This window comes from Entelurus aequoreus, linkage group LG03 (genome assembly GCF_033978785.1).
Source record: "Entelurus aequoreus isolate RoL-2023_Sb linkage group LG03, RoL_Eaeq_v1.1, whole genome shotgun sequence".
NCBI lineage: Eukaryota > Metazoa > Chordata > Actinopteri > Syngnathiformes > Syngnathidae > Entelurus > Entelurus aequoreus.
This window is the reverse complement of record NC_084733.1, coordinates 80170863-80183363: the sequence shown is the minus strand read 5'-3', so window position 1 is coordinate 80183363 and position 12501 is coordinate 80170863. Positions and strand designations below refer to the sequence as shown.

General features: G+C 37.6%; 1 protein-coding gene across 3 annotated transcripts in view; it reads right to left on the bottom strand.

Moving 5' to 3' along the window:
• Positions 1–11153, bottom strand: part of nts (neurotensin) — a 45811-nt gene extending 34658 nt beyond the window's left edge. For 2 of the 3 annotated variants that reach the window (XR_009825387.1, XR_009825388.1), the window contains exons 1-3: positions 11076–11147; positions 10812–10866; positions 7904–7973 (exon numbers count right to left, since the gene is read on the bottom strand). The gene's annotated coding sequence lies outside the window, so the exon portion shown is untranslated. Of the gene's footprint in view, positions 1–7903; positions 7974–10811; positions 10867–11075 lie in introns of all 3 variants that reach the window. The other variant, XR_009825389.1, reaches the window with a different exon arrangement.
• Between the last annotated feature and the right edge of the window lie 1348 nt (positions 11154–12501).

The window sequence follows — 12501 nt, the reverse complement described above, 5'->3', positions numbered from 1 at the left end:
GAAAAAGCTCTGTTTTCATTTCATAATTCCACAGTATTCTGGACATCTGTGTTCGTGAATCTGTTTCAATCATGTTCATTGCATTATGGAGAAGGAAGCCAAGCAAGCAAAGAAGAAAGTTGTCGGTGCGAAATGGACGTATTTTTCGAACGTAGTCAGCCACAACAGTACACAGCCGGCGCTTCTTTGTTTACATTCCCGAAAGATGCAGTCAAGATAGAAGAACTCGGATAACAGAGACTCTAACCAGGAGGACTTTTGATTTGGATACACAGACGCCTGTAGAGAACTGGGACAACACAGACTCTTACCAGGATTACTTTGATTTGGATGACAAAGACGCAGACGTGCTACTGTGAGTATGCAGCTTTGGCTTTTTTTTGCGTATGTACGTAACTTTTTTTAAATATATAAGCTTTATGAACCTTGGGTTAGGTGAACAGTCGTTTGGGCTGAGTGATTGTGTGTGTTGATCATGTGTTTGAATTGTATTGGCGTGTTCTATGGAGCTAGGAGCTAGCAGAGGAGCTAGGAGCTAGCATAACACGTACCGTACCGTACGTGCGCGTCACGTACGTAACTTTTTAAAAATATATAAGCTTTATGAACCTTGGGTTAGGTGAACGGTCTTTTGGGCTGAGTGATTGTGTGTGTTGATCAGGTGTTTGAATTGTATTGGCGTGTTCTATGGAGCTAGGAGCTAGCAGAGGAGCTAGGAGCTAGCATAAAAAACACGCAGGTGTTATTATGCAGGATTAATTTGTGGCATATTAAATATAAGCCTGGTTGTGTTGTGGCTAATAGAGTATATATATGTCTTGTGTTTATTTACTGTTGTAGTCATTCCCAGCTGAATATCAGGTACCGTGAGTATGCAGCCTTGGCTGCTAAACATTCGATAACTTGACCGTATGTGCGCGTCACGTACGTAACTTTTTAAAAATATATAAGCTTTATGAACCTTGGGTTAGGTAAACGGTCTTTTGGGCTGAGTGATTGTGTGTGTTGATCAGGTGTTTGAATTGTATTGGCGTGTTCTATGGAGCTAGGAGCTAGCAGAGGAGCTAGGAGCTAGCATAACAAACACGCAGGTGTTTTTATGCAGGATTAATTTGTGGCATATTAAATATAAGCCTGGTTGTGTTGTGGCTAATAGAGTATATATATGTCTTGTGTTTATTTACTGTTGTAGTCATTCCCAGCTGAATATCAGGTCACCCCCGGCTCTCACAGCATCTTCCCTATCTGAATAGCTTCAACTCCCCACTAGTCCTTCACTTGCACTTTACTCATCCACAAATCTTTCATCCTCGCTCAAATTAATGGGGAAATTGTCGCTTTCTCGGTCCGAATCTCTCTCACTTCATGCGGCCATCATTGTAAACAATAGGGAACTTTGCGTATATGTTCAACTGACTACGTCACGCTACTTCCGGTAGGTGCAAGCCTTTTTTTTATCAGATACCAAAAGTTGCAATCTTTATCGTCGTTGTTCTATACTAAATCCTTTCAGCAAAAATATGGCAATATCGCGAAATGATCAAGTATGACACATAGAATAGATCTGCTATCCCCGTTTAAATAAAAAAAATTCATTTCAGTAGGCCTTTAAGTTGGTAAACTTTGTATTGAGTTGGTGACAAGTTGAAAAGGCAAGAAAGTAAAGTAAGATTTCCCCCCCAAAAAATTCTAAAAGTTAAGTTTGACAAATATAAAAAGTAATTAAGATTAACATTGATATATACGTTGGCAAAACGTCATATAAATAAGATACATATAAGGCTGCAGCTAACAATGATTTTAGTAATCTATCGATTAGTTTGTTCGATTGAGGGATCAAATAAAACACTTTTAATCTCAATGTGTGTTTTAGAGAAAATTGTTAAAACGAAGATGTTTCCGGTTTCATAAACTCCCTTACATTCTATTTACCTTTTTTCACCTTTTATATTTACCTTTTATTTACCTTCTATTCAGACTCCCTAACCTTCTAGTTGCCTTTTATTTACCCTATTTTAACTTGTATTCACCTTTTACCTTTGTGTAAATGTGTACCTTCTATTTATTTATTTCACCTTCCTGTACCTTCTATTTACTTTTTATTTACCTTTTACTTGCCTTCTTTTACCTTTTATTCACCTTCCTTTACCTTCTATTTACATTACTTTAGCTTCTATTTAACTTTCTTTACCTTTTCTTTACTTTATATCAACCGTATATATTTGGTTTCTGTTTTACATTATTTTACCTTCTATTACCTTTTATTTACCTTCTATTCAGACTCCCTAACCTTCTATTTGCCTTTTATTTTCCTTATTTTGACTTTTTTTTTTTAACTTTTATTCACCTTCTTGTTCCTTTTTGCAAATGTGTATCTTCTATTTATCTATTTTACCTTCCTCTACCTTCTATTTACCTTTTACTTGCCTTCTTTTACCTTTTATTCACCTTCATTTACCTTCTATTTACATTACTTTAGCTTCTATTTAATTTTCTTTACCCTTTCTTTACTTTATATCAACCTTATATATTTAGTTTCTACTTTAAATATTTAACTTTTATTTACCTTCTACTCAGACTCCCTAACCTTCTATTTGCCTTTTTATTTACCCTATTTTAACTTTTTTACCTTTTATTCGCCTTCTTTTTCCTTTTTGTAAATGTGTACCTTCTATTTATCTATTTTACCTTCCTGTACTTTCTATTTTCTTTTTATCTACCTTTTAATTGCCTTCTTTTACCTTCTATTTACATTACTTGAGTTTCTATTTAACTTTCTTTACCTTTTCTTTACTTTATATCAACCATATTTTACCTTTATTTGCCTTCTGTTTACCTTGTTTTAACTTATATTTTTTTTCTTCATTTTTTGTAAAGGTTTACCTTTTTCAACCTTCCATTTACCTTCTTTTCCCTTTTATTCACTTTTTATTACATTTTATTCACCTTCAGTTTACTTTTTTTTAACGTTCATTCACCTTCTTTTCCCTTTTTTACCTTCTCTTACCTATTATTTACCTTTTTTTACCTTATTCTGCCTCCGATTTAGCTTGTACTTTAGACGTAATAGAAACAACGAAACCAAAATAAAAGTGATAATGTGAGCCAAGTGTTCTTTTCATGAATGATTATTGAAGTCATTTTAACTCCCAAAGTGTTGTCTTCTTGTCAAACGCGCGACTGACAAACTGGTCTTTGTGCTGCGGGCAGTCGGGGGTGGGGGGGCCACGCTGGGGGAAGGTATCAATTTCACCAGATGAAAATATCTTAACCACCTTCTTCTTCCTCCTCCTCTCGGCGGCGGTGAAGATCCTCAAAGCTCTTACACCGGTAACTGTTAGGGGGCTGACGCTCTTATTGTGGAGGGTCAAGTAAGCAAAAACGTGACTTTACACGCCAGCAGCGGGAAAAACCTCGTGGTCGTCCGTCAGCACGGCTCGTGTCCGACAGGACCCGCCAAGACGTCCGATGGTTGCCGAGCATGAAGACGCGTTTCATGGAGCGGCACAAGCCGAGGCACGTTCGAGAGCCTGCGGGCTATTTGGCAGCACTTCCAAGAGTCATTTCATCAAACACAAAATGTGTGCCTTACATTGCAAAATACGGATCCGTCCAAAAATACTCATCATGCACATCACTGCAGACCTGCGCCAAGTCCGAATCAATAGCGATTCTTAATAGATTCTAAAAATTCTAGGTAGAATTCTGGTAAATCAAACCAGTTTTCTTTGAAGTAATATAGAAATGTATCAGGGCTGTTTATCTATTTAATGGAGGCATGTAGTTCATCATAGAAGTATTGTTTTTAAACCGAGAATTGAATCGTTTACCCAATCGAACCGTGTGGTGCCCAAAGATTCACAGCCCTATAAAACATGTCCGCCTGATTCAGTCCCCAGAACACTAAACGATGCTGTTCCACCCCAGACCAGTAGGTGGTCTGCTGGGTCACTTTAGTGGACTACAACAATCAAAATGACATTTTCACCCACCTCACTTGGCAAACCATTTCAAGGGTGTCTGTAAGGACGCTAATGCTAGCGTAGCAGTCTAAATGTAAACGTGTTGTGCAGTCGGATGTTTGGTTTCGTGATGGAAACACTCCAGGATCTCAGAGCGCCGGAGGTGGCTCTTACAGCAGCAATTTGAAGGAAAGTCATTTTCAAAACAGCTTAGTGAGTCAAGTTGAGACTGTCGTTAGCGCCATATGCTGATGATGAGACACTTAGGTCTCTTCAGCGTGAACTCTTCGCATGGCGGGGGTCACAATTCCGTCTTGCAAAGAGTTCACCAGATTGAACAAAAGGCCAGAACCCAAGTGGTGTTTCAGAAAAACGTCCACGTACCCGGACCAAGGTGACCCGCCTGTGGTCACTGTTCAGAGAGGGTTCATTAGCCCAGTAAGGCAAACACTCTTTGAGAAGGCAAACTCAAGAGTTTTGTTGGATATTGACCTGAGAGATCAGTGAGTGTCAACATATTCACCATATGTTTGTATGTACGTATGTATGTACACTACTGTTCAAAAGTTTGGGGTCACCCAAACTATTTTGTGGAATAGCCTTCATTTCTAAGAACAAGAATAGACTGTCGAGTTTCAGATGAAAGTTCTCTTTTTCTGGCCATTTTGAGCGTTTAATTGACCCCACAAATGTGATGCTCCAAAAACTCAATCTGCTCAAAGGAAGGTCAGTTTTGTAGCTTCTGTAACGAGCCAAACTGTTTTCAGATGTGTGAACATGATTGCACAAGGGATTTCTAATCATCAATTAGCCTTCTGAGCCAATGAGCAAACACATTGTACCATTAGAACACTGGAGTGATAGTTGCTGGAAATGGGCCTCTATACACCTATGTAGATATTGCACCAAAAACCAGACATTTGCAGCTAGAATAGTCATTTACCACATTAGCAATGTATAGAGTGTATTTCTTTAAAGTTAAGACTAGTTTAAAGTTATCTTCATTGAAAAGTACAGTGCTTTTCCTTAAAAAATAAGGACATTTCAATGTGACCCCAAACTTTTGAACGGTAGTGTACGTATGTTTGTATGTATGTATGTATGTACGTATGTATGTTTGTAACCGTGTGTATGTATGTAGGTATGTTTGTATGTACGAATGTTTTTATTTGTGTATCTATGTATGTATGTATGTACGTATGTTTGTATGTATGCGTATATGTATGTACATATGTTTGTATGTATGTACGTATGTTTCAGTGTTTCCCATAAACTGCCAAGATACCTGTTGCGGTGGGGGCGTGACTATGGGCGTGGCTATGGGCGTGGTCACCATGACATCATCACGTGATTTGCATAATTTACTACAATGATATGATTTTCTCTAAAAAGGCTCAAAAAATGTATACTTACTAATCAATAATAACAGTTTCGTTTTAAACGTCCATCCATCCATTTTACAATATAATTACAACACTTTATGTACATATTTATATACAGATTTGAACAATAAGTTATTCACTGAAATATATTTATTAATTGTGGTTCTTACAAAAAATATAACTTATAAAATATAAAAGCTAAAATGTCTCTTAAAGCTCTGCCCCTCTAATTAGTGCATACTAAATAATTTAACTTTAGCCCACTACTACAACCATATTATTTACCAGCAACATAAAGTGAAACAGAGGCAGAGGTGTCCTGTCACAGTCAGTAACAAATAAACAGAAAACAGTAGTGGTCAAATACAAATAAGGCAACAAGAGAAGTATCCTACACTTCTCTTTTGTAAAGTAAATCTGAACAGCCTATATGGGCATCTACATCAACTATATGATTTGCCTGAGAAGCTGGACAGGACAAAAAAAAAAAAAGAATTTTTATTTTTATTTTTATTTTATTTGTGGCGGACGTAATTCTTTCGTGGCGGGCCGCCACAAATAAATGAATGTGTGGGAAACACTGTTTGTATGTACGTATGTTTCTATTTTTGTATGTATGTATGTATGTACGTACGTCTGTATGTTTGTATGTATGCATGTATATATGTACGTATGTACTTATGTGTGTATGTATGTATGTATGCATGTGTGTACGTATGTTTGTATGTATGTATGTATGTATGTATGTATGCATGTTTGTGTGTTCATGCATGTATAAATACAACTCATATAAAAATGAATGTTTGGGCCCAGGTTTTGGTTTTACATTCTGTTCTTAGGACATTCAATCGATTGCAACCGGACTGTTCAGTTTGTCTTAGAAGACGTTTGTCGCTCATCGAGCAGTCTTCATGTCCACATACTTAGATTGGTGACATCTCGTTTGCTCGGTGCTGACGTCCAAACTACTCATCCTGGAACAGGAGGCGCATATACACACACAGGAATCGTTCGTACACAATATCTTATCGAACCTTTCCGTTATTAAATTAGAGTCTTGTGGTGCATATCAATGCACATCGCACAACAACCACCTTCCAAGTTGCAGTGCCTTGTTCAACATGCTCATCGTGTCTGTGTGTTGAAGACAACATGGCGGATTATTTGATCATGTTATCATTTGGTGGGCAAATGTCTGTCTGCAGCTAATTGGATCTTTGTGGAGACAAAAGTCTGCTAGACGAAGGCAAGAATTCATTAGTGCCGATGCAGACGGGACCGCTTCGAGCCCTTTCGAGGACCACTCGTCCGACAAGGACTGTTCCTTGATTGCGTTGTTGACATGTCCTACTGGATTTGTGAGGGGACCTCCAGGAGGCGGAGCTAAAGAACGCTCACTTCCCGCATGCGAGGAAGGAGACAAAAGAGGAGAAGAAAGATGTCCTCCATTGTTGTTGAACTGCTTGGAGTACGCTCAGCTCCTCCTCCATCCACTAAGCTCCGGACAGCCTGTCGCCATGGCAACGGAAAGCCCACTCACCATGCCTTGCTCTAAATGCAACTGCATTTAGAATTTTTTTTTTTCTTCATAAATCAGATCAAACAAATGGCGCTCTTTACCATAAATATGCGCCGGCGAAGAAAACAAATAGTGACAAATGGTGACTAAAGTCAATTTTGTCCCAACAGGGACGTGTCTGGAAGCCATCAGAGCCTCGTTTGAATAAACACTTTGGTCCGACTCTTCTCGCTGACAGGCTCGGATTTAACGCATTCCTGCCGCCATGACAATCTTCTTACACTTCCTGGAAGCCAAAAAGCTGCTTAAGGACGCCTGCTGGCAGCAACGTAAAAGACGAGTTGGACATTTTTGTCAGGACGAGCTCAGCGTGTTTGAAAGTCCCTAAAATGTTTTAAAAAAAATGTTACCCCGCATATCACTAATTTGTCCATGAAGTACACAAACGAGTTTTGTCCCTTTAAGAAAATACTCCAAATCTCAACCAAATACACCTGTCCATCACCATAGCCAAGACCAAGGAGCTGTCAAAGGACCTTCAGGACAAGATTGTAGACCTACACAAAACTGGGATGGATGACTGTCGGTGCAATACTTAAATCAAATGTAAGAAATCTAAGGTGACAGTCAAACATTGGTAACACACGTGTTATCGAGGTCCTGCTGCTCGGGAAGACACGTGTACACAACGTGGACAAGATGACAATCAGTCTGGTTGGACTACGTCTGCTCGAAGGCAACACAGGAAGCGGAGGAAGTAGTGTGTTTGTGCAGGGAAAAGTCAGAACTCATTATGGACACACACACACACACACACTGGTATTATAACCTTAACATTAAAAGTACTATTTAAAGATTATAGTTCCATCACAAATACAGCTGTGAGAAGTAAAACACAAGCTTTCAGTTGTTGTTTTTGTGGTCGTTGGTCCATGGAGTGTTGTTTTGGTCTATTAGGGCACACACACCTCAAAGATCACCAAGGTAATGGTTTTTACTGAACGTGCACGAACACAAAATAAGTAAATGTCAAATTTTACCTGTGGTCATGTGACATGGTAACACGGTTTCACTTCTTCGTACACTTGTGTGACACTCGCCTACGCCGCACTGTGAAAACAAAAGTAGAATTTTACAGTAAAAAAAACAAACTGTTAGTACCATTTTTCCATTTGCAGTAATTCCCTGTAAAAAAAACAACAAAAAAAAACATGCAAAATTGTATGCCAGTTTTTAACTGTAAAATCTACAGATTTTTTTTTTACACTTACAAAAAAAGGCACCTGCGCACTTAAAGCACTGGAACAGATTCATAATTTCCCTATTGTCCAAAAGCCGACTGATCTAAACTAAAACACGTGCAAACTCGATAGCACACGCAGAGCAAATCTACTAAAAGTGTGCAAAGCGAGCAGAATAAAAAGTGCGATCCATTATGCGTGTCCGTCTTCGTTAATATGCAAAACATCAGAACGCCCGCAAAACTGGGCGGAGAAGATGCAATGTGATTTATCAACACTCATCAGCGTTTTGCCAGTATTTTTTTTGCGTCGTTACATGCACGGCTGTGAGAAAGGAGGTGCTCGTCCTACGTGTGTGATTCAACATATTTAGACCGACAAATAACAAATATTACAATAATTGTTTTTTCAGCAATATCCTTGTATAATTGTATAGCTACTGGGTGACTTAAGGGGCTGATCAAAACACATTTAGTTTATATGTTCTTGTATCATTTTGGGTTCTTTTTAACAGTGTTTGTTATATTTATTATATATATATATATATATATTCGGCGTGGCGAAGTTGAGAGAGTGGCCGTGCCAGCAATCTGAGGGTTACTGGTTCAATCCCCACCTTCTACCATCATAGTCACGTCCGTTGTGTCCTTGAGCAAGACACTTCACCCTTGCTCCTGATGGGTCCTGGTTAGCGCCTTGCATGGCAGCTCCCGCCATCAGTGTGTGAATGTGTGTGTGAATGGGTGAATGTGGAAATAGTGTCAAAGCGCTTTGAGTTCCTTAAAAAGGTAGAAAAGCGCTATACAAGTACAACCCATTTACCATTTTTATTTTATTAACATATCTCTTATATGAAAAAAAAAAAATTAAATATGCATTTTTTGCTCTTAAGTACAGTAAGTGCACCTTCAGTGCTGAAAAGAAAAAGTGAGTTTGAATCAGGGGTGTCCAAACTACAGCCCGCCGGCGTCTTCAATTTGGCCCACTAGACGGCACGAGTTCAACAAGCAATCTGGCTGGGCAGGATCTTGACATAATAAAATGTATATATGAGGCGGTTAGCTAAGTGCTTATTTGTCGTCATCTTGCGGACTATGTGAGTGACTCAGACCAGTGACCATGAAGTTTACTTCCTCTAAAGTAATAGCATAGCAATACTTATAAGACCCAATCCAAACAACCTTCCCTAGTCATGGCGCAGAAGAAGAAAAAATGCACTCAGCAAAAAAACACAACCTGCTCACTGAACTTTGTGGATATTACAAAAAAACATCCAACCACCATAAAAATATCAAAATTACACCCACTTAAATGATGAGGCAAATGCATGATGGGACAAACGCAAAAAAAACAACCTCTTTCCACACTTATCTGTGTTTGGCACATTTTAGCTGCCTGATATTTCTAATCATCTACAAAACTTTAAAGAGGTCGTCACGAATGTAAACAAGGTAGAAGTCAAACTTTCACATACTCTTAATATTCAATTCTAACAATTATTAATTATATATCCATTAATATGTACAAATATATATATATGTATAGGTTATATACACACACATATATATATATATATATATATATATATTAGGGCTGCAACAACTAATCGATTAAATCGATTAAAATCGATTATAAAAATAGTTGGCAATTAATTTAGTCATCGATTCGTTGGATCTATGCTATGCGCATGCGCAGAGGCTCCTTTTTTTTCTTTTTTCTTTTTTTTTATAAACATTTATTTATAAACTGCAACATTTACAAACAGCTGAGAAACAATAATCAAAATAAGTATGGTGCCAGTATGCTGGTTTTTTTCAATAAAATACTGGAAAGGATAGAAATGTAGTTTGTCTCTTTTATCCGATTATTAATCGATTAATCGAAGTAATAATCGACAGACTAATCGATTATCAAATTAGTTGTTAGTTGCAGCCCTAATATATATATATATATATATATATACACACATGTAGTTATTTTAACATATTTATACATTACATTTTTTATTAATTTTGCATGCAAATGGGTTTTGGCCCCCTGCGGGTCGACCCCCCCCAGTCAAAAAGTTTGGACACTCCTGGCTTAAATGTCGATGCACCGCAGGACCGCTTCTAAAACGCCCATAAAAAGTGACGCATGTGTGACGGTCCACAACTGTGTGCGGCAAAATGCAGCTCCACACTGCTGTCGCTTCAACATATCACCGGCATCGGGTGGATCACGATGCAAAATTGTGAGACTGTGAGTCCACTCGGGTCACGGGATTCTCCCTTGGACGGTTTCACAGTTCTCATGTTTTACATGATAAAACCACAGTTTCATTTTACAAACAAAAAGTGTTACATTTGGATGTGATCGTATAGTGTTTAAAATAAGTCTTCATACCAATTATCATATTCTGTTGTTGGTTTCATATGTACTGACATTGGTATAATTTAATCTGCAATATATATATATATATATATATATATATATATATATATATATATATATATATATATATATATATATATATATTTTAATATGCATAATAGACAGAAAAATATAGTCAACATTTTACAGGATGTCCCTGAACGCACCTCGCCTATCCAAAATGGCTGCTTCAAACCTGCGTCCTAGCCAGGCTAACATTAGCATCATAATAATAGGCGAGGACAGCTATACTGACAATTAAACAATCCCAGTGGCATGACATATATAGTGTTACCTGAAAAAACTGTGCAAATTGTGAGACTCTGAGTCCACTTGGGTCACGGGAATCTCTAAAAAAAAACACATCAACAATCATGAGTTAGTTTAACAGTAGAAGTGAATTTCGGTCTTCAAAATATCACTCTAAGATACAGTTTTGGTCAATAACAGTTAGCGAACATTTTTTATGTGTACGTTGCAAATTACTATTCCAAATATAAACAGTCAAGATTCACTAAATAGTAAACAATACGGACAATGCAAAAAAACAACAACTCACCCTTTGGAAGGCTTCACAGTTCTGAGCACTTCCGGTAGGGAAGCGTACATACCACTTCTCGCCAGCAACAGGCGCTGTTGCAACACTTCAGTCATCATTTAATAAAGCATAATGGATGTTTGTTTTCTACACAGTTACACATAGACTGCAAAGACAAGATATTTAATGTTCGAACTGAAAAACTAATTTATTTATTTTTTGCAAATAATAATTGACTTAGAATTTAATGGCAGCAAAAAAGTTGTCACAGGGACATTTTTACCACTGTGTTACATGACCTTTCCTTTTAACAACACTCAGTAAACGTTTGGGAACTGAGGAGACCAATTTTTGAAACTTTTCAGGTGGAATTCTTCTTCGTTGTGGTATTTTAGGCTTCATATTGCGCCACGCTGTTGTAACACGTGGCTTATGGCATTGTCTTGCTGAAATAAGCAGGGGCGTCCATGATAACGTTGCTTGGATGGCTCCGAAACCTGTATGTACCTTTCAGCATTAATGGTGCCTTCACAGATGTGTAAGTTACCCATGTCTTGGGCACTAACACACCCCCATACCATCACAGATGCTGGTTTTTGAACTTTGCACCTATAACAGTTATTTTCCTCTTTGATCCGGAGGACACGACGTCCACAGTTTCCAAAAACAATTTGAAATGTGGACACTTAATGAATGTCCTACTAGTGGCCCGTAAAAAGACCATCACTAGGAAGTGGATATCCCAGGAGAGCCCAACTTTGAAGCAATGGATGGAAATCACAATGGACATATATAAAATGGAGAAGATAACTGCTTTTATTGATTATAAATTGGAGAAATTTACTTCATAATGGGAAAAGTTGGTCAATTATGTCACGCTCCATAAGCCTGATTTTGATTTCTCGAATTAACGATTGTACGGTTTTAAAAAAAAAGGATTGCTCCCCATAGGTCTATTTTTTTTATTTATTATTATTTACTATCTGTTTTTTATTATTTCATTTTATTTTTGATTATTATTATTATTATTATTTATGTATTTCATTTTTTACTTGTTTTTCTTTATTTAATTGATTTATCTGTAAATATTATTATTTTGTTTTCTTGCTGTTTCTTTCTTTTGTGGGGGTGGCATCGCTGGGATGTAAACAAAAAAATATTTTGACATTTAGGGCAGACAACAAATATATGATGTTTATAAATAGGATGTAATGGATAGGAATGTCTGATGCTGGATGTCAATAAAAATTCAATGAAAAAAAAAAAAGTCAGGACTCGTCAGACCACAGAACACTTTTCCACTTAGCATCAGTCCATCTTAGATGAGCTCGGGCCCAGCGAAGCCGGCGGCGTTCCTGGGTGTTGTTGATAAATGGTTTTCGCTTTGCAAAGTAGAGTTTTAACTTGCACTTACAGATGTAGCGACCAACTGTAGTTACTGACAGTG